Source organism: Sorex araneus, chromosome 5, assembly GCF_027595985.1.
Source record: "Sorex araneus isolate mSorAra2 chromosome 5, mSorAra2.pri, whole genome shotgun sequence".
Lineage (NCBI taxonomy): Eukaryota > Metazoa > Chordata > Mammalia > Eulipotyphla > Soricidae > Sorex > Sorex araneus.
The window spans coordinates 162,069,496-162,092,079 of record NC_073306.1 but is presented as its reverse complement, the minus strand read 5'-3'; the positions used below and the strand labels follow the sequence as shown (position 1 = coordinate 162,092,079).

At 47.8% G+C, this 22,584-nt stretch overlaps 1 long non-coding RNA gene across 1 annotated transcript; it reads right to left on the bottom strand.

The window, feature by feature from the left end:
* Positions 1-16,840: 16,840 nt before the first annotated feature.
* Positions 16,841-21,026, bottom strand: LOC129404794 (uncharacterized). Its single transcript, XR_008630121.1, has 3 exons — positions 20,895-21,026; positions 20,624-20,753; positions 16,841-17,257 (listed from the first exon to the last, which is right to left on the bottom strand). It is a non-coding gene; the product is annotated as an uncharacterized LOC129404794 (long non-coding RNA).
* Between the last annotated feature and the right edge of the window lie 1,558 nt (positions 21,027-22,584).

The window sequence follows — 22,584 nt, the reverse complement described above, 5'->3', positions numbered from 1 at the left end:
GGATAAAGAGACTTGGCCCCCTCCCCTGATTAGTGCTACTGTTGCCCTCTTTCCTCATGCAACAGTTAATTAAACTTGGACTAAGGAAAGAGGGTCAGAGGAAAGGAAGAGCTGATTCCAACAAACTGGAGTGGAGTACTGAAAGACTCAGACCCTCTTCCCTCTGAAGCCAGCCTGGAATGTAGCAAGTGCTCAGTGACATGCCTTTCTGAAGCGGCTAATAATTACTGGTACATAGGACAGGGTAAGACTCAGCATCACAAACAACACATTCTCTCTGCAGTGACCAACAGTTCGTTAGAAGGACCCCTAATTGTAGAGTTCTTTCCCCATTGCTGTTTTCACAAAATCCTCATGCTTTATTGTAAAGCCACAGATGAACCAGCTCTTGATGAAGGAAAGGGTGAGGCTGGTTGTCTTGATCCCCAGAAGATGAATGCTACGATTCCCAACTCCATTGTACCTTAGGGGACTTTTTTATGGAAACTTCAAAATTACTCTGCCAACCTCTTGCCTTCAATGCACAGACTCTGATGGGATAGGAGACTGAGCGTGAAAGTCTTTTAACCCAAACCCTTGTGACAGTGGCATTATGATTTATAAAGGAAATACATGCTTTAGTTCCCTCCCCTCCCCCAGCACGGATCCCCTAAAACCAATGGAATTACCTGAGCTGAGAGTGACCAAGTGTTATTTGTTGCATTAAAAGAGTGACATTTGGACCGAATCAAAGGCTGGATTGTGATTAGAGGGTTGAAGTTTGTTTATTTGTTTGTTTTTAAATTTTTTTATTGAGTCACCATGTGGAAAGTTACAAAGTTTTCAGGTTTAAGTCTCAGTTATACAATGCTCAAACACCCATCCCTTCACCAGTGCACATATTCCACCACCAAGAATCACAGTATAGCTCCACCCCATCCCCCCACACCCCTAGCCCCCCACACCCCTAGCCCCCACCACCACCCCTAGCCCCCCCTTGCCTGTGTAACTGATAAACTTCACTTTACTTTCACTTTGATTGCATTCAATATTTCAACGAAACTCACTATTATTGTTTGGAGAGTCTCCCCCCTAAAGTCAGACCTGCTGGAAAGGAAGCATTTGAGAATTTTTTTTTCCATTGCTGAGAATGAAGAGGTATGAGGTCGAGTGACTGCACCTAGTGGCCTCACGGTTTTGGGTTTCTGTATTTTAGTATTTTAGTAACTAAGTCCAGAGAAATATCTGCCAGAAATTGCATCACTGCAAACTTGCACTTCTCAATTATTTATATTCCACATATGAGTGCAATCTTTCTATGTCTGTCTCTTTCTTTCTGACTCATTTCACTCAACATGATACTTTCCATGTTGATCCATTTATATGCAAATTTCATGACTTCATGTTTTCTGACAGCTACATAGTATTTCATTGTGTGTATGTAGAGGGCTGAAGTTTTCAACCCTACTCACCCCATGTACCCCAACCCTCTTCGGGGGATGGAGCTTGCATCAACAACCGCTGGCCAGTTACTTTACCAATAATGCCTACAAAGCCAAACCTTCATTAAAAAAACTAAAAGGGCAGGTTCCAGAGGGCTTCCAGGTTGGTGAACATCTGAGGTGAAAGAAAGAAGGGGAGCACTTAGAGAGAGCGTGCGAGCGCCACGCCCTCTCCCAGTGTCTTGTTCAAATCCTCTCTTCCAAATGGCGGTTCTTGAGTTTATATAATTGTTTATTAAAACTAGTAGTCTATTAAATAAAATATTTCTCTGAGTTCTGAAGTCTCTCTAGCATATCCCACCAACCCACAAGAGTAGATGGTTGGGGTATCCAGTGTAGTATGGATGACAGCAAGGGACTGTATATGTATATGTTTGTGAGTGTGCATGTGTGTGCATGCATTCTGAATAACTAATAATTAACATGGGGGCTGGTAGATGATTTGAAGGGCTGGAGCAAATGCTTTGCCGGCGAAACTCCCAGGTTCAGTCTCCAGCATTGCATGGATCCCTGTGTACTTTTGGAAGTCCACTGCTCACCCAAATAAGGACAACTAAGATGCTATTTTTATCATTCACCTGCAGCGCTGAGGTAGGGTGCTTCAAGCTACTTTATGCAGAATAGGCTTCAAAATAGTTCCTGCCTCAGACTTTCTTACTGCTGCTAGAATCTTCTCTTGACCAAAACTCATCTTCCTCTCCATATAAGCCAATTAATGGTCCCAGAACTCTGCCTACACAGAACCAATGCCACATTTTAATATTCTTATGGCAGCCTGCTCTGAACATCAAGGCTCCTTGTCTTTCATTTGTCCTTGAACCTCCTCCATGTTTGCAAATGTTTAACCCATTAACGTTCAGGAAGGGTCGCCATGTCTTTGTACTGCCTAGAACACAAGATCTTTGCCTAACAATCAAGGTTTCCTGCACTTTCCCAGTTCGAGTCCTGGGATAGCAATCATGCGGTAAGTGCACCAAATCACCTATTCATTTATCTCCTAGAAAATAAGTCCTTAGCAATTGTCACTTAAACCTGATTAGAATGGGAAAAGGGAAGGAAACCAGGATTTAAATAGATGGGTGACTTTAAAATGAGATTCTATCGAACACACAAAATCATTAGCAAATGTGAACGTGATGGATGGAATATTATTACATGGAGAGCAATTAGGGAAAAGATTCACTTTGTAGCACTCACTTATGAGAAGGTCATCAAACCACCTACTTCAGGACTGGATTTGTTTTTGCTCTAAGATTCAGGCACCAGCAGGGAATCATCCATTCTGCCTTCTGTCTGTAGAGCTGCCACGGGCTCCCCAGAACCGCCAACTGCTTAGAGACAGACATGGAGACACCCTGTGTCATCTGTAGTGAGGTTCACCACGGCATGTGCTGCTCCATGGAGTTGTCACTCAAAGAAAGAGAGAATGTTGGGGGCTACAAGAAGGAAGAGCACATTGGGGCCGGAGCGATAGCACAGCGGGTAGGGCATTTGCCTTGCATGCGGCCGACCTGGGTTCGATCCCCGGCATCCCATATGGTCCCCCAAGCACTGCCAGGAGTAATTCCTGAGTGCAGAACCAGGAGTAACCCCTGAGCATCGCTGGGTGTGACCCAAAAAGCAAAAAAAAAAAAAAAGAAGGAAGAGCACTGCCATCTCTGGGGCTTGGGGAATACATTACAGAAACATATTTACAAACAGCCCATTTGGAGGGCATTTTTGGTATTGTAGGGTTTGTTTGTTTTTTTTTTTTTTGGCTGCTGAGATCCTAGGAGAAGCTGAGTAGGCGCCCTATGAATAGTAGGGATTTGAAGGACAGTGCTTATTGTCCGCAAAGCAGGCTAAGCTCAAAGCCAGGAAGTGCGTATAAGGGTTAAGACACTTGCCTTGCACATAGATGATCCAGTTTAATCTCCAGCATTTGATATCTCCACTGAGCACTGCCAGGAATAATCTCTGAGCCAGGAGTCAGCCCTGACCCCCACCAGGTGTGGTTCCAAAACAAAAGATTTTTCACAAGGAGAAGGCTAGCTTGACAATGGGGTGAAAAGGAATAAAAGTAGTTTTGGTAAGAAAAATATTTTCCACAAATGATGAAAGTCAGGCCATGGGCAGTTTGAGCTATTAAGACAACTAATATCAATCCCACTGCCCCAGCCACGTAAACTCGTTAGCCCAGTTCTACAGATCCTAAAGTTTCTGGAGCGGCACCTCCAAATTCCACAATACTTTCATCCCAGTAGGAGCACACCAAATTAGATGGGAAAGTAACATAGAATCCAACTAAGCTCAATAAACAAAATCATTAACATAGAAGGCTCAACTAGCAATGAACATCTTAGTAAACACTCAGAAGAGAACTTAATGACCCCACGATGAAATAGAATAATTTTCACAAATTTTATTTTACTGGATTATATTTTTCTATCATTCCATTAGCCATTTAGTTGTGATAAATAATACAAATTAATTTTGTGCCTGTGAAAGTTTTGGTGGGTGGTTGGGGAAACGGGGACAATAGTGGATGGAAGGTCACACTGGTGGTAGGATTTGGTGTGGGAACACTGAGCACACGAAACACTGTATTATGAACAACTTTGCAAACCACAATGTTTAAAGAAAAAAAATATTCTAACAAAAAGACAACTAATATTCTCTCAGTAAACTGTGGGTTCTGGAGACTCAGGGATGGCTGAATGGTTCAGCACTTGTCAGAACCTTTTCTGTCCTCCTTCAGTTAGTCATGTCATCCCTCAGACTGCCATCAGCTCAGACAGAGACTCCACCAAGGGAGTCTTTCACCAGAAGGCAACATTTTCCCAGACCCGTGTTCCCCAGGTGACTTCCTCTTAATTTTGGAAGTAGGTTATATGTCCAATCTAGTGCAAATGGGAGTTGAGAAAATGGAATTGAATTGCCATGACTGAATGAGATCCATTCTGAAGGTCCCCGAGGAAGGTCATACACTTGGGCTAGTAACCAACAGTGCTTACGAATATTGGAGACACGCAAAGCAGCAGGAAAGAAAACAACTCATCACCTGGTTCAAAATAAAGAAACAACTCACTGCCAGCATGGTTAAAGCCTCTTCTGTTATTCCAGCTTTCCTTCTCTCCTTTCTTTCTACAGGAGGAACACGACAAAAGGAACATTTGTCATGATTTTGGGGAGGGGAAGATTGAATGTTGTTCATTTGCATTATTTCTCTCTTTCTCCCCCTTCCCTATTCCCAATTTTAAGACACTTGCATATACTGAACTTTCATGCAGATATTATACTACAAATATTAATTTGAAAATTACTTTCTTTTGATCAATATTAAGTTTGTAGAATTAATTCATATTGATCCAAAGTTCTAGTTTATTCCTCTGTGCTATGTGGACTTCCATCATAAAAATACACAATTTATTTCTCCTCTAGGATGTTTCCAATATTTTACTATGATTATTTTTCATGTCTCCCAATATATGTGTAAAAAACATGTGTATACTAGAGCTGTATACATGTAAATACACACACAAGTATGTGCATATATATGAATTCATATAGATTAATATAATGGCACATATCTAAAAGTGTAATTCTGGGTACTCACATCTTCAACTTGACTTATTAATGCCAAATTTTTCCCTAAATCATTGCACTAATTTTCGTTTCTAAGAGCAATATCCAAGATTATTATCCATTATTTAAGTCCCGTTATTTCACTTTTTTGCAGGGTAGGGTGCCCACCAAAGAGAGTTGAGGGAACCGAGGACCCCTCTCATCAATTTTTGGCCAACTGGACTGGAGGGTCAATGCAAGGGCCAAGGTCATGGTGCGGCTCAGACCCTGCCAATCCTGGCCACCAGCAGTGAGGGGGGATCCCGAAGGGCTGCACCCAGCAATGCTTGTGAGGCCGTGTGGTGCCAGGGACAGAACCAGAGCCAGCCACACGTCAGGCTATACCTCAACCCTGTGCCATCTCTCTAGAGCCCAGCACTACTCTACACCTAAGTAAAATGTGATGCTGCCAAATATATTCGTATTTGTCAGTTTGATGGGGTGAAACACCAGTCTGATGTGTAAATCAGCATTGTTTGTTTCTATCTTCCTTTCGCTTACTATGAACTTAAGACTCTTTCCCTGTGTTTATTGGCTATTGGTGTCTCCACTAAATTATATCTTATCCACTCTGCCTTGTTTGTCACTTTTTCTCCTCAAATTATAGAAGTTCATTTTATATTCTTTCAGAAAAAAACTAATTCTAATGCAAATTGTATGCCTCTATTTTTGCCTTGGCTTGTGAGTTTGAAACACAATGAACTCCCTTCCTCCATTAGGTTCACACAGATACAAAGATGCCCTTTTTATTCTTTTCTTTATTTCTTCTTTATTTATTTATTCATTTATTTATTTAGTTGTTAGGTTGGGGAGCCATTCCCAGCTGTGCTCAGAGCTTGCTCCAAGCTCTATGCTCAGAGATCACTCCTAGCAGGGCTCTGCGGCCTTATGGGATGCCCGGAACTGCACTCAGGTTCACAGATGGCAAGGCCAGGGCTCACAAGCAGAGTTCCTGTTTGTGGGAATCTTGAACCAGGCAGTTTCCCATTCTAGACTCATTCTTTGGGGATTGAATTCAGTCACCCACCAGTTTCTCCCTCCGGATGTAGAAAAGGAAAGAGCACTCAGCGGACCAATCTTGGCCATGCAGCATAGTCCACGCAGTTGCTCAAGGCCCCGGGGACTTGGCCTAACACTCACCTATTACCCTCTGGGACTCTGTAAGGATTTTATGTTTGAAGCATATTTTGCAAGCGGAGTGCTTGTGGGAGAACAGAGCTTGCACATGAGCAGAGGAGATAACGCCCGTGGGCATGTTGGCCTCTGCCATGCTGTTCATGGGCTGCATGAATAAATGCCAGGGGCCTCACGTGTGAGAGATTTCAGCAAGTGTCTCGGACCATGGTACAGAGTCACTGACAGCCCTCGAAGCCACGCTGTCCCTTGTCAGTTATGAGGGTGTCTCTTTATAGGAAGGGGGAGCCGGCCACAAAGCACACAGAAAAAGAATGCCGGGGCTGGAGCGATAGCACAGCAGGTAGGGTATCTGCCTTGCATGCGGCTGACCCAGGTTCGATTCCCAGCATCCCATATGGTCCCCTGAGCACCACCAGGAGTAACTCCTGAGTGCAAAGCCAGGAGGTAACCCCTGTGCATTGCCGGGTGTGACCCAAAAAGCAAAAAAAAAAAAAAAAAAAAATGAATGCCATGTGAAGGAAGCCGAGTTCTGTTGCCTGAAGAGAGGAACCCACCAAAACAACCCTTGGTTGCTTTTCCCAAAGAGCCTCAAAGAGTGGAGGGGAGGTGGGTCTGCTAAGCCAGCCTCTGCCTCTCCCTGCAGGCTCTGCAAAGATAAACTCTTGATGCCACCCCTGGTGAACAGTCCTTAGGAGGGCAGCCCAGCAAAGCCCATCACAGCCCTAGAATTTCTTTGCTTCTTCCTTCCCTGTGCTCATCAACCTCTGCTGCAAGTGGTCTTAGAGACGGAAAGATGAGCATCTCTTAATTCGTTTTTCTTTCCATCCTTTTACTCAGCAGGAAGCTAAAGGTGGAGAGTATTGGGAGAATGTTCCAAGAAATTGAATTATAAAGCGGAGTGAGTTTTGAGTTTTGTGCAGCCTTGTTACTCTGCTGTAAGAATATGTGTGTGTGTGTGTGTGTAAGCTTGTGCACACTGCAAAATATGCCTATGTCATTTCAGTAATTATATGAGCCAAATGCTCTTGTATTTCCATTTAAAGGAGGCAATATAAGGATCAACAATAAAAAATCATATTAATAATTAAGTGCTTAATTTTTTGTTATGTAGAACATCAAAGAGCAAGTGTAAAATGCTAGGACAAATTGAAAAAGGGACCACAGAAGAAAGGATAAGCTCCATATTTCATGACCTTTTTCCTGCTTTCAGAAAAGAAGGACCTACATTTTTATTTTATACTGAGCCCGGGAAATTATAGCCCTGGCCCAGTTCTGGAATCCGACAAGGGCTGCAGAAAACATTATTTCCACTTGGTGCTCTGAACTTTTGGCTTTTCCCCAACTCCCAAATCTGGATCTCCCTGATATTGTTCCTTCTTCCTATTTCTATGCATATTTCAAACACAAATTTTACATAATCACAGTGCTCAGGTGTGCAAAAATGTCACCTTTTTCATTTCTCCATAACTGATATAAATTTAGCTCTCGAGACACCATTCACCAGTGATGGAAGAAAAACATTCTGCTGATTCAAGGAAACTCAGTGACCTTGAGAGGTTGAGCTCCATCAATTCAGGACACTCTCCCTGCAAATTCCCCAACACAGACACATACCTTCACCATCCACACAGATAATGAGACTCAGGCACATACACACACATACATAAAAATGAACTCATATACACACACACATACACATACAGAAGCATGTACTTACAAATACAGAGACACTGACACAATAACATGCCTACATATACAGGCACACAAGTACACTCAGAGACTCAGATATAAACATATGTATATATTCATGCGCATGCAGATAGTCACAGACACATGCAGAGGAGTGTGTAGGCACTACGACACACATACACATGCACATAGGTATAATCACACACAAATGCAAGCATAAAACTCTACACACATACACAAACACGTACACGCACACACACACACACACACACACACACACACACACACACACACACACACACACACACCTTCCCCCAGGGAAGACTGGAATCTGAAAGAGAAGACAGGACCAGGACCTGGAGCACAGACTCTGAGACTCTGCCTACAGGATCCTGGGGGTCCGATCTTCTGTACCATGTGGTCTACCAGGCAACACTCTGAGTGACCCGTAAGCAGTGGGTCTCATGTGGTCACAAAACCAAAGCTAAAAGTGGGGCAGGAATCCCTGGCAACAGCCAGAAACATTTTTCTAACATGCTTGCTTCGTGCTATGCAAACCCCCTTTTCTTATTCCTCGTCAGCTGAGACCCTGAGTCTGCACCAGAGGCCTCTGTTCACACAGTCCTCATGCTCATGCACTGTCTTAGCCCAGTTGCCCACCTCAGCCCCTCTCCTCACTTCTCTGGAGTCCCTGGAGATGGAGCTGGACTCACATTCAAGATGGCTAAACTATGGCCCAGGGACCAAATCTAGCCTGCTACCTGTTCTCCTCACTCGCATTTTATTGGAACACAATTAGGCCCATTTATTGACATTCTGCCCATGGCTACTTCCACTCCACTGGGGCCGAGCTAATTCATTGTGACAGAGAGCATACAGCCCACAAGCAAAGATACTTATTTACCGACTCCTTATAGGAAAAGTGTGTCAGCCCCTGACCTACACACACGGGTTGTACCTTGCACTCGCTGTTATTGCAAGGCAGGACTGAGTCTCTGCTTGAGCAGGTTTTCTGAGGCAGGAGGCCAGGCTTGAGTTCTCTGTCGCCTTGCTGAATCCTCCAAATTCATCCTGGGGTCTCCATCCACCCTTGGGTGTGACCACACAAGTGGGGGAAAGGGAAAAAGAGGGACCCCAGATAATCTGCTTCATCCATAGGGCAGTTTCCATCTCACCTGTCTAGACTGCTGGTGGGAATGACTCAGGACCTCGGTAGCCAAGACATGAGATTGCCAGGGACAGGTGACTTCCTCTTTGACTCCACACCTGGGTGGGTGGCAGTTCTCATACATGTTCACACAGAGGGAAAGCAAGTGCTGAAGGGACAATGAGTGGAGCAGAGCAGAGGGGTGACGGATCTTGAGGGGCAGAGCCCTGAATCACCTGCAGCTAATGTCCAAGCTGGACAGCTGGACACTGTCCATGTGAAGGAGGGACAGAGACACTGTACATAAAGAGGGACTAGGATACTTGCACCAGGAATGAGGCACCAGGACACCATAAAATTTCCTCCTAAGAAAAAAGCAACCAGGAACGTAATCGCTTGTTTCCTATGTCTGCAAAGCCGCTGTGCTAGATCATTTGGATATATTCTCTTATTTAATTCTCATCCGCACAACTACCTGGCCGGAGAAAGATTATTTATTATCTCGGGTGGGGGGTGTGCAATGAGATAACAAGCTCAGAAAATACAATGTGCTTTCTTCAGAGGAAGCCAGAAGGCAGAACCGGTGTCTTGTCCCAGATCCGCAGCCCTTCAGAATGATCGCATAAGGGGGACCCTACTGTCCCCAGCAGCTATCAGCTGGAGATGTTTAAGAGAAACCTTATGTGCATGTTAAAATAAACACAAATATATTGTGCATCAGGAAATTTAATAAACTCGTTCAGGCCAGCTAAGTGCCATGCTTTGTTAGGACTTCATACCAAATGCTCTAGAGCTCAGGCTGACGTTCCCTCCATGAAACATGATGGCCAGAGAGCTACTCAAGGGGTAAGGCACTTGTTCTGCATGAAGCAACCCTGGTTTAATCCCCACTGAGGCCGGTGGGCCCCCTCGGGTGGCTTATGTGAGGCAGAGAGGGGAAAGACGGTCACATACTCCCGACCTGCCTCTGTCATCCCGGCTAGGAAAATTGCACTGCACTGCAGTCCTATTGTTCATCGATTTGCTCAAGTGGGCACCAGTAAGGTCTCCATTGTGAGATTTGTTATTATTATTTTTGCCATAACTAATATGCCACAGGTAGCTTGCCAGGCTCTGTTGTGCAGGTGGGATACTCTCAGTAGCTTGCTGGGCTCTCCAAGAGGGATAGAGGAATCGAACCCCAGTCGGCCGCATGCGAGGCAAATGCCCTACCTGCTGTGGTATCACTCCAGTCCTAGGAACACTAGGGCTGATAAATCTGTGATGAGCCCTGAGCGGCAGGTGCCAGATCCCGCCAGCCCCACCGGGTGGCTGTCAATATCACACATGATATCCACTTGGCACAGGAGTTGATCCCCACCACTCGATTTCTCGGGAAGCCATGGACTCAGGTAGGAGTGAGGAGTTGCTCTTTGCAGGAAAAGAAAGTCAGTCCTCGGCCTTACGCAGTGTTACTGACTTCTTGGCTTACGTCGCAGAAAAGAATTTTAGGAGTAGACGAGCAGCGAAGTAAAGACAGATTTCATTTGGAGGCTTTTAGGAAGAAGAGAAAGTTAGAGAGTAACTCGTTCAAGGCAGAGAGAGCCCCTATGCACCTCCCAACATTAACTATGAAAGCATGAGATTACACATCTCAAGAGGGGGGATGCCGGTGACACACGTGTCTGGGTGCCAACATGTGCTCTGCCACAGGGGCACAAGCAGTACATGGTTCGAACAGCATCTGTGTACACTTCCTTTGTTCAATGTGGCTTTTATAGTGTTTTCCCAAGATGCCCCCACCTGGGCTTTCTAGCTAGGTAAGAGTCCATTTCCAGGCTGGCTGCCAAGGCGGTGGAGCTGAGAGTGGTTGAGGGTCTTTGAAATTCCTTTCCAGGTCATTTGTTTCTGTTGGAGCTTCTCGGATGGGGATTTCAGCCTTCCCTGGTTCTGTTGCTGGCGCCAGGTGAGGATCTTATCAGGCCTTGGCTCCTGTATTGCTGCCTTGGCCTTATTGGTTTTACTCCTTCCTGGGAATCCCATTGTCATGGTCCCTTCCCCGTCTACTCGCCTAGATCACCACCACTGCAGCAGATAGATTCCAAAGCATCACCAAAAGTGATCCCTAAGCAAGATCCAGGAGTAAGCCCTGAGCACCACTGGATGTGATCCCAACACAACCTCCCCCCAAAAAATTCACAAAACCCAATTCTGCACAAGCTTACAGCAGCAATGCATTAATATTTTGTTGGTGTTTGAATACCGTCTGGATTCCCTGTGGGACTTCCAATGGAGCCTCTCCCATACATGCGGAAATTGATGCTTTGTCTTTATCCCTGTTTCTCCCCCACCCAACCCCAGCTTCCCATTTTCAGCTCTGAAATGGATCCTATGGAGATCCTGATAAGGGAAAGGAATGTTTTGACTTGTTTGTTGATTTCAGCAGCAAATCCCTGGAAAATACCACAGCTATTGTGTTGAAATTCACCTGGGGTGGGGGGAGGGGGAATGTTTCTGCTTATTAGAAAACAATCTTTGCAACAGGAGCAACCTGTGCAGAACATGTAGAGATCAGAGAGGAGAGGGGCCCAGACAGAGGCCCTGGGGTTGCTCATAAACTCTTGAGATGTGCTAATGGGTCCAATCTGAGAGGGAAGCAAAGGGAGCAGAGTGGGACAGTTGAACGGTTTAGACACCCACTGAAACTCTGGCTTTAGCCCGAACTGAAAAACACCGTTTAGAAAGCGTGTTACCAACAGCTCGTTGGGAATTATGCCACAAGCCTCCTCTTTCTTCCAGCAACACTGTGGGGTAAGAATTGCTCCCAGCTGGAGCCCAGAGAGAGAGGGTAGGGGTTAAGGCACATGCACGGCCCCCCATGGTCCCCGAGCGTCGCTGGGTGACGCCATGGAGGCTGCCAGCACCAGCTTACAGGACATTAATCCCTGGCATCACGTCTTCCGGTTCTTGCATGGACCCCCCTGCCCAGTTGGGCGAGAATTTCCAGACGGGGCCCCAAGCCTCCTGAGCACCACCAGGGAGCCCCCTCCAAAGACATTATTTCCATTTTACTTCTGAGCAAAAACAAGGCAAAAGATCATGCCCTTCCCTTGGTCACTAAGCTATGAGGCAGCAGAGAGGAACTTTAACTCAAGGAAGCAGGGGGCACGCAGCGAGGGTGCCCATACTCGGTCTGCCACGCTGATACTGGCAGCATTATCACCGCAGTGTTAGTGTCCAAGTGCTCTGGGGTTTTGTTACTTTTACATAAGAAATGCTTTATCCTGACGCACTGCTGATCTAAAAATCACCGCCCTGTAAGTGCAGCTAAGAGGGTGAGTAACGGCCTTTCCTCTGAGGGACCCGGTATAGGAACTGGGCAGAGATGTGAAGAGGTCGTAAGTTACAACCACAAGAGCCAGACAGACCTGGTTGTCTAGGCAGGGATGAGACAGGGCCTCAGGAGCAATTCGTGCATGTCCAGATGGAACTTAACACAAATCCACTGTCAAGGTCTAAGCCAAGTCCACCACAGGTCCCACGCTGGACACGTCTGCCTTGATACACTGTCACAACCCAATCTAGGAACTCCATTCTTTAGCTCATCTCCTTTTGTCCCATAAATGTGTTATGTTACCTAAAATTCTCCTGTATAAGTGATCTTGTATTCCTGCTCAGGGCCATAATCTCAGACAGGTTTGCCTAATTACGGTGCGTCAATATTAATAAAATATTCTTTTTTGCCTTAAGATTGACACCGTGTCCTTGAGTAAGCGAACTTCGTTACAACTCCACTCACTTGACTTTTCCTGAATTGTACCCTTTCATCATAAATCTGTAAACTTAAAACAACAAATGTAGCTTCTCTCAGAGCATCAGCCCAGGCACATGCTAAGCCTAGGGCTGTCTGGTATCACGGTTGTCACACTCTGGATGCATCTACACACCCTCGGGGCAAAGGTTAGTGCTGTCACAGTTTGGGTTTGGTCAGAAATCCGGCAAGTGCCAGCCACCTACAGCTCGGTGATTCCATGAGCTTCTGCAGAGAAGGGAAGAGATCCTGCCCACGGCCAGCCTGGAGGATGACTGGTCCTCTCACTTGCCACCTCTCACTTGAGCGCCTCCAATTGGCTGGTCATAACGCAAAGCCAGAAGGGGAGCTGGAGTCTCCTGCAAGTCTCCCGCCTGCTCCCCAGGGCACAGAAGAGCAGCCAGCGAGGCCGCGGCTTCCTGAGCAGGACACAACAGAGCTGACCGAAACGCTGGACAGTTGGTTTACAATCACAGGAGCTGGAGACACAGACACAGGTTAAAGCATCTGCCTCACATATGTCCAACCCTGGTTTGAGCCCCGGCACCGCTGGAAGCAAGAGTAGTCCCCAAGCACTGCTACATGTGACCCTAAAAAATGAAATTAAAAATTAATCCAAATTTGTAGATCTGGGAGTCGTAAGATAAATTTTGTGGCTTTTTTTTTTTTTGGTGTAAGCTTTGTGGCTTTGTAAGCCACACCCAGGGGTGTTCAGGAATCACTCCTGACAGAGCTGGGGGCCATCTGGGACTGGATCCCAGTTGGCTGCATTCAAGGCTGGTGCTTCCCCTGCTGTGCTCACTCGCTGGCCCAAAAGGGAGTTTGGTTTTGGGGGACCGGCAGTGCCAGGCATTGCGACCAGGGCCCCTGCACCTGATGCATCGCATTCTAGCACTTTCTAGCACCTCTATTGGCTTTATATAGCAAGTCAGGAGCCCCCAGCCCTGACCCTAGAGAAACAGCCTCATCCACTCATGAGAGTCGTCCCAAAGTCCTGTTCTTATGAAGGAAGAGGAAGGACACAAAGTGAAAATATTGCTACATTTTGTGAACATCTAGAAGATTTATCCAGTAACTCTGGGAAAGAGGTCGGGGGTCCTCTCCAGGAGAGGGTGCAGTGAGAGGCGCCCCTGACTCTCAGTCACTCCCACAGGGCCCCCGAGAATCGTCCCCTGAAACATTGCCCTTCCCAGTCGACTCCTAGCACCCCAAGAAAGCCCCAATCCTAACCTCTAAGAGGCTGAAATGTCTCCTCCACTGTAGGTAGGCCTGGAGCGGGGAGCCTCGTCTGACAAGTTGGGAGCAGGGGACATCCAGCACCATCCGGCTCTGGAAAGACCACAGCAGGTGTCCCCGCAGCTCCCCGAAGTCATTACGGCTTCCGAGCCCACTGAATTGCTCGCTAATCACAATTCCTTGCACTCCGAGAACGCTGGCCCTCTCCGGACTGCCAAGTAATTTACAGTCGCTTATTAATTAATTCTCAGCCCCCCCCCAGAGACGACAAGGCAGAGTTGACAGATGTGTGAAGTGGGCCCAGGGAGGCGAATGCCATTCAGCCACGGCCGCTCAAGGTCAGTGGTCTGGCGGCTCCCCGCACCCAGCCCCCACGCCACGGCGCTCCTCGAGGCTAGCCTCCCCCCAGCTCTTCCTGAAGAGTCTGAGTTTCTTGGGTCAATTACAGGAACTTTGCTAGTTCATTTCCGGGGTGACTGGGCTGGCAACATGGGGTGTCGGCAGGTTTATGATCCACATTGGGGATGCCACGGGAGTGAGCTCAAAAAGCTTCCCTTGGCCTCTTTGCTCTGCAGGGAGCGTGTTTGCAGAACCCGCGGAGCTGGGCTGTGACACTGCTAGAGCCTGAGAAACGTGGCCTCACCTGACCCCAGCTGCAGGAAGGCGCACACACTTCTCCCAGCAGAGAGCGTGGATACCACCAGGTGTCCACATGTGAGGCCGCTCCCCTTAGCAGCTGAGCAGCGTTACCCAAAGCAAGAGGTTCCGAAGCTTCCTGGAGATTGCCGGTGGGCATCCTTTCCCAGATCTGCACTCAGGAAGGCTGCCGCCCAGTGCAAACCAGCTCCAGCTGAGCAGGTGAGTGTCGGGAAAGGGAGAGGCTGCAGCTCTGTCTGAGAGGCCCAGGATGGGGGATACTCACACGGTGCCGCAAACAAATGGAGAAAGGATGGGGCTAGGCAGGAGCAGGTGCTGGCGGCACGCGACCTGCAGCAACTTGGATGGAACTGGAAGATACCGCATTAGGTGAGACCAAGCACAAGACGCTCTCACTTCTCGGTGGCATAGAGAAGAACAGGACAAGGGAACTACAGGTGCAAGAACCCTCGGACCTGGAGTATAGAAATGAGAGGCAAGAGGAGGAGACGGAGTTGGGGGATAAAAGGAGGGGCTGTGGAGGGAACACAGGGACAGGGGACGGGGCCTTGGACTCAGCAGGGATCTGAGACACCGCTACAAGCAGGAAGAAGACAGGCTGGGGTGGGAGCCCCACTGGTAGGGGGACTCTGCCACTGGGGCTGGGGTTGGAGCTGGAACACCGGATGCCTGACATTATTACCGACAGCTTTCTAAGTCACAGTGCCTAAATGAACATTGGAAGAAGGAAAAAGAGAATGAAACTGCTGGTTGAACAGTGGGGATAGGAGAGAGGCACCGGGTAAACTAGTTGTTCATTTAACTGATCATTTTAAATCTCGCTGGCAGTAAAGTTATTTGTGCAAAAACGGATTTTCCTGTGCTGGTGGGTTTGTGAGAACCGCACAAAAGATTCGCATACAAAGTTTGAATGATTGAAAATTAGTTTATTCTTTTGTATAGATAAAGCAGATGGGTCCGGGCCCCTCCCCATGTGTGCAGGACTCTCCTGTACCTGTGAATGACCTCACTGGTCCTGGCCCTTATGCTGCCCCACCCGTGACCGACTTCCCCATCTATGCAGTCTGCTCACCTCCCGTGAGTGACGGCCAGGCCCTGTCCCTGCGCCTCTCTCTCTATCCTGGCCATGGTCTCCAGGCTCCGGTCATGGCCATAAGCACGTGCACAAGATCCCTGAGTTCTGTCCCTGTCGCTGGGCCTGTCAACTCTACCCCAGCAGTTCCTGCCACCCTGTCCCAGTGTTCCTACTCTCTGGCCACAGCCACACGCTCCTGGGTGGGACTCCTGTGCTCAGCACCTTGTCACCACCTGGGCATCCGAGCCCTGCCCGAACCTGAGCTTTCCCGGGCCTCTGCGCCCTGTGTGGATGCTGCCTGCGTGGCCCTGAGTGACCCACCTGTACTGGCCCCTGTCTGGGCCGGGGCAGAGAGGAGAGAGTAGCTCAGAGAGAGTGGGGCTGGCGGCTGCTGTCAAAGCCCACCCCCAGCCATCCCATTCTCCACTCTGATTGGCTATCTCTTCGTGGGCGGGAATTTAAAGTGACCTGGTGCCCCACAGCCCTGTTCCTGCGGTCCCAGGTATCCAGACAGGTATCCAGTCAAGATAGGTAACTGGGCGGAAAAAAAGATAAATAATAATTGGATGCTGTAGTGGGAGAGAGTAGGAGATAAAAGGGAGCCCCCAGCCAACGTGTTTTCACTCTCCCCTGGGCCCAGATAGACCACGGAACAGCAGGTTTTCTCACCCACGTGTTGCTGTGGCGAGAGACTAAGGAAAGCTGAGGGACCAGGAGCCTCCAGGATGCAACTCCACAGTGGCCAGTGACAGGTTACAGAGCAGCGGCCCCCAGCCCGGGGACACAGTGACCTGCAGGGCTCCAGCTGCAGAACCAGAGCAGGAACGTGGACAGTGGACAGAGAACAGTGTAGTGCAAGACCAGGTCCCTGCAAACTGGAGGCAGACAGACAGCCTCTGTCAGCGCCCCCCTCTCCCCCCAGATGCCATACACAACCAGGATGCCACACTCGAAACCAGGAGTCAAGGGACAGGAGGAAAGAATTCAGGCAAAAGGAGACGCTTGACATGGGGACGAGACCTGGATTCATCTACTTAAACTCTACAACAATTTTCAGTCCTCAATCCTCTGGGTTTTGTGTGCAAACCTCAAGCAATTCATGCAGTTCTCAAGACCCCTGGAGCTCAGGAGTTTATCCACCTGCGTGGCAGCTCTAGCAGAGGAGGGCAGGGGGGTCGGGGGGACAACAAGAAGTAGCACTGACAGAGGAGGACACAGGGTGACAGGAAGTAGCACTGGCAGAAAAGCATGCAGGGGCAACAGGAAGTCTTAGAGCCACAGTCAGACAGGTGGTGGGGAGGGGTCTGCAGGCCCCAAGAGTTGCAGAAGGGGCTGTGATGTCTCGGCGGGGGGGACTGCTCCGGGCTGGGGTCCAGCTGTGTGTTCAGTGCATGGGTGAGACTTGGCTTCCTTCCACCTCCCGGCAGTCTCGCTGAGCCCTTCTGGAGAGAATGACCCAAAGTCAAAATCGGCAGAACAATCAAGAAGTTCCTTGGACAGACACTCCCTTGTCCCCCTCTCCCTTCAGACCTGCGTGGGGTGGGGTTCTGCCCGGGCCTGGTGTCCTTCCTGGCAGATGAGGGAGCAATCCTGGACAGTGGTCTAGGAAACATCTAGAAAGGCCTCGGGAAGCCACAGGTGCAGTTTGCCCTCGTTTTAGGCTGCTTCACTTTTTTGCACTTTGCAGCCTTAATGTGCTGGTTTCTGTCGTGAGAATTGAAGCTTTGGTAGGAGCCTGTACCGATGGCGTCATTTTCCCAATGCCCATATCACACCTCAGTGTCACATTTCCTTAAGGCATCCACATTGTATTCTTTGGCATAATCCAATGGCATATTTAATAAACTCTAGTGCACATGACTTTTATTTGCGGTTAATGAGAGGGTTCTGTGTGTGACATATTCCGGCACAGTGCCCTCCTCTAAACTGTCTGCTTCCCCCATTTGTCCCAGTGTCCCTGTCCCTCCCTGCCATATGTCTTATTCCTCACCTTCACTCCCCTGTGGTAAGCTTCCTACTAAAGATCAGTTCTCAGTTTCTGTTGCCTTTGGGCATTTATTACTCCTCTCACTTGTTTCTTTACATCCCACCTAGGAGAGCGACCATTCTGTAAACACAACTTTTAGATGCCCTAGAGAGGCTGGAAGAGAGTCGGGGGGAGCCACTGGCTTGCACATGGCTGACTCAGATTCAGTGCTCAGTTCTCACAATGCCTAGAGCCTGCCAGGAGTGACCCCTGAGCACTGCCCAGTCTGTCCCAAAAAAACAAAAGTAGGTGCAGTGGGAAAGCAAATCAATGTCTGTGACTTAGTTATTGTGTGATTAGAATGGGCTGGTTCCCAGCTCGCCAGATCTCTGAAGGGCCCTGGACTCTAGCTGTGGAAGCCTGACACTGAGTGGCTGAAGATGCACTTAGCAGGGATACCTTGAAGGACGGGCTGGAGCAATAGCACAGAGGGTAAGGAGTTTACCTTGCATGCGGCCGACCCGGGTTCAATTCTTCCATTCCTCAATCTACCAAGAGTATCTCACTCGCATGGCAGAGCCTGGCAAGCTGCCCGTGGCGTATTCGATATGCCAGAAACAGTAACAACAAGTTTCCACATTGGAGACGTTACTGGTGCCCGCTGAGCAAATCGATGAACAACGGGACGACAGTGCTACAGTGCTACCTTGAGTGATGTGAAGCAGTGATGTGATCCATGGATTCAAGCGAAGCATGTGGCAGGCAGAGGGAGGGGAAGAGGGCAGCACGGGCCCATCAGTGCGCCTGGGCGGGGACAGGACCACACCGCACACTTCACACTTGCTTCTTGTTCACCACACTCTTCTCGATTGTGTCCTGTCCTGAGATTAATCTTGCACTTCTCTGCACTGCAGGGGAATGGGTGCCCTAACACGAGTTTTATGGAATGGCTCACTACTGAGTATTTATTATCCTTAATTCATGATTTCCCCTCCACCTGCCCTCCAGCACTAAATCTTGATTATTCATAATTGGCAGTTTCTGATCTTATCTCTGCTCCCACACAGCCCTGGGAGAAACTACAACTGCTGCATCTTATCAGAGGCATCTGAGATCTGTGACTAAGTGTTGGAAGGAACAACTGGAATCACTCTAGAGCAATTGACACACACTGGACGCTTCATGTTTTAAAATGTCATTATTTGATTTGATGGCACACTTGGTTGTGCTTTAGGACTTAACTCCTGGTGGTGCTCTTGAGTCCTTATATGGCGGTGGGAATCAAACAGACAAGCTTACCCTGTACTATCTCTCCCACCTTCATTCTTTCTAGCTGCCTTCTGACTTCATTTTCTGAGTTACCAAGTCGAGTTGCCCAGACAAACCTATACTTGATATTGGTGGTAGTCTTCATGACTACCAGTCCTTTAAATTGGTACTGGATGATTTAAGTTACAGGTAAGAGAATCAACACTGACACTACAGGAGACAAAGATAGAAATGAGGCCCAATGTTGAGAGATAGGACAAGTGAACAGAATCACAATGAGATGCTTCTCTGTGCTCACCATAAGGGTAGAGACCAATTATTCATTTATTATAAAATCTTATAGATTTAGCAGTTTGCAAAAGATTTATCAAATCAGTGCTCTCCATATTTGAAAAGATAATACTTTCCATAAATTTGTCACATGAGAAGCATATGATGAGACAGAGCAATGTGATGGCAATAAAACAAGATGCTACCAAAAAGTGGTCCGAAAAAGTGTATAAAAGAACTCGAGAAAAAAGAAACATGGGCCCTTAGTCAAGAGTGTGCTGGCATGGGGTAGGTCCATGGGTGGCCGATCAAGACCAGTGGGCAGGTAAATTAAAATGGGTTCCATGTAAAGTGCGAAGTTTGACTAAATAGTGACTGTTTGGAAAACATAGCATCTGGGGAGTTATCAGGTACACTGGAGACAATTCCCTTTTTTCCTGATCTAGTTGGAAACAAAGGATGAAAAAAAATCCTGAGATATTCTAATTCTTTACTAGAACCCTCCATTACCTGGTCTCTATCTCTGCCCAAAACCAAAGATACCTGCAGGAAAAACCTCACCTGCAGCCAAAATCGCCATCATTCCCTCTTCCTGCCAGGTGGAGCAAAGTGCGACACAAATCTTCCAACCGCCTCCTTCCCTGGATCCTACACAGCCCGGCAATATTCTCTATCTCCCTCCTGTGGGGGAAAGCACTGTACCTTCATCTGCATTTTATTCTGAGCCAAACACACTTTGGGCAAATCAAAAAGAGATGATGACTTGCTGTCAGCAATGTCTTATGGCTTAATTAAAGACAGTAATGACTCCAGGGATGGGGAAGCTGTTCCCGCTCTAAGCCAGCCGGTGACTAGCATGTTCCTTCAATTAGAAAGAGAGGAAAGGAATAGAACAGGACAGTGCAAGAGCAAGAGAAGGTCGCTGCGCCAGGCAAGGGGGAGTCCTCCTCTGATTTGGAAGGGAGAGGCAGAAAAAAGCCAGAAACTACAGCTTTAGTTGACAGAGCTGCCTTCGTATCTGACCTGGGAGACAGGGACACACAGATCACAGATGTCCCCACAGAAGCAACCCACAGTGTAAGTAGGTAACCCAAAGCCAAGCTCTCCACAGTGGAAGAATGGCTGGATTTCACTCACAGACACACACTGGCATACTTATGCATGCACGCATATGCACACACATACTTCAGAAATACTGAAGGAGATGCCCGTAAACAAATTTTAAAGCCTTATTTTATCACTGCAAATTCAGACTCCTGAACTTCGGCAGTCAAAAGCATCGTATGTATCTGAGGAAACCTACCTTCATCTCGGTGATTCAGAAACCTGCAGACATCCCCTGATGATGGGCAGAGGCACGGCCACAGCTCCAGTTGGAATGAGCCCCGTGTCACAATCCCCCAGAGCTCCCCAAATGCCTTTGCCATCTATCGCTGATTACAATGTAGGAAGACAAACATAATAGGTTTATTCAAATTTAAATGCACATTTGGGAGACAGGTTTGTATTTTACTCAGCAATAACCCTGACTTTATCCATTTATTTATTTCGCTGCTTAAAGAATATAAACTGACCAGATTTTTTGGTCCAAAAAAAGGAGCAGTCTTATAAGTCTGGAGCAACATAAAGACCGGAGGAAGAACCCTTCTGACGATTGCAGCATACAGTCAGAGCACAAAACAGAGAGCTTCAGGCTTTCCTGGCTCTGCTTCAGAACTATGTCTGCCTGCTTTTAAGTTGAGCCCAGCCACTTAGGGTTGCTGCCACGCAACATTCTCTCCAAAATACATCAAATATTAAAATCCCTGTTTTGCAGAAAACACTTTACACGCTGAAAAAGGCAGAGTCCTGTTGAAGCAGATTCCCCTTGTTTTCTACCTAGAGAGACTCCAGCCTCTTCCTTCACCTCTTACATTTTATGAAAAAAAAAAAAAAGAAGATATTCCCTTCCTTGCAGAACCAGCAAGAAACCGGCCACAGTTAGAGACCACATTGGATCCAGGCCAGGGGGGACCTGATCGCCAGGGCCTCCAGGTCACTCGGGAAGCCGGAGATGTACCGCCACACGTCTGCGGGCGGATCCTCACTGGGGCTGCAGAAGGCAAAGCAGAGCTGAGCGCTGCTGCCGCGAAGCCTGAGGCCCGTTAGCCGTCCCGCCTCTCCTTTCCTTGCAGAAATTGGTCCTTCAAGCCTAGAATACAGATTCCATCCTTTCGGGAATCATTTGTTCTTTCAAGGATCTTTAAGACTCATAAGTTATAGATTCAGAGATTTAGGTTATAGATTCGGAGATTTAGATTTTTAAAAGCATGCAATGGAGGGCGCGGGGTGGGGGGAGGCCAGGTCTCTGGGGTGCGTGTACGTCTCCTACACCTCAGTGTGTGTGACCCGGAGTGACAGCCACATCCATCAGCTCGTTCGTCCAGACATCCCTCAGGAAGCCACAGGCGCTCTCCACCCTGGACTCCCAAAGGAACGTTCCATCACCATCCTGGCAGGCAGGCGCCCCTTCGAATGCAGGCTTCCCCTGGCCCTCTTTAAAGAAGTTTCTGATTTTACTCAGGGAGGCATATTATTTTGCCTTCACCTCCATAAGGTCTGTATTTCTTTTTTTTTTTTTTCCGTTCCATTTGCAGAGCTTGGCCCGGTCCGTGACTCCCAGATTACAATTCTCCTGAGCACCGCACTGAAAGCTTCATTTCCATCTGCAGACCGTGTCTGCTTATTGGGGAGATGGTTTTCCACGGGGGCGTCTTCACACCACCTCCAGCACAGCCCGGCTCTTCTCAGTTTCCAATTCCCTCAAGTCATTCAGCCTTTGCAAATTCTGTCAATTATACCCTGAGCATTTGGACGGGAGAGCTAGGTCTAGCCCAGGACTTCCAGGCCTGAGGCAAGATGAGATTGTGCCAAGGTGGAAATGCAAACCTCAAACTCCTTATAACAAGATCCCACTCGCCAAAGGCTGTCGCGGTGAAAGTACATGCTCTGCATAAAAGGTGGCTTGTCTTCAATTTTTTTCTTTTTTCGTGAAACTGGGAAGGCAGCTGGGATTTTAAATGTTCCAGAGGAGGTGGATAGTTCATTGCTTTGACACAGATTTCATTTAACCCCAAGGTTAGAGTCACTGAAACTCTGGGCCCAAAGATAACCATGCCCCTTGCTTGTGGGAGAATTTTTTAAATGACCTCAAAGCGGATGGATGGAAGATCTGGAGGCACCTGGACAGAGGAAATCTCTGTCCAGAACGACTTAGTGAAGGTG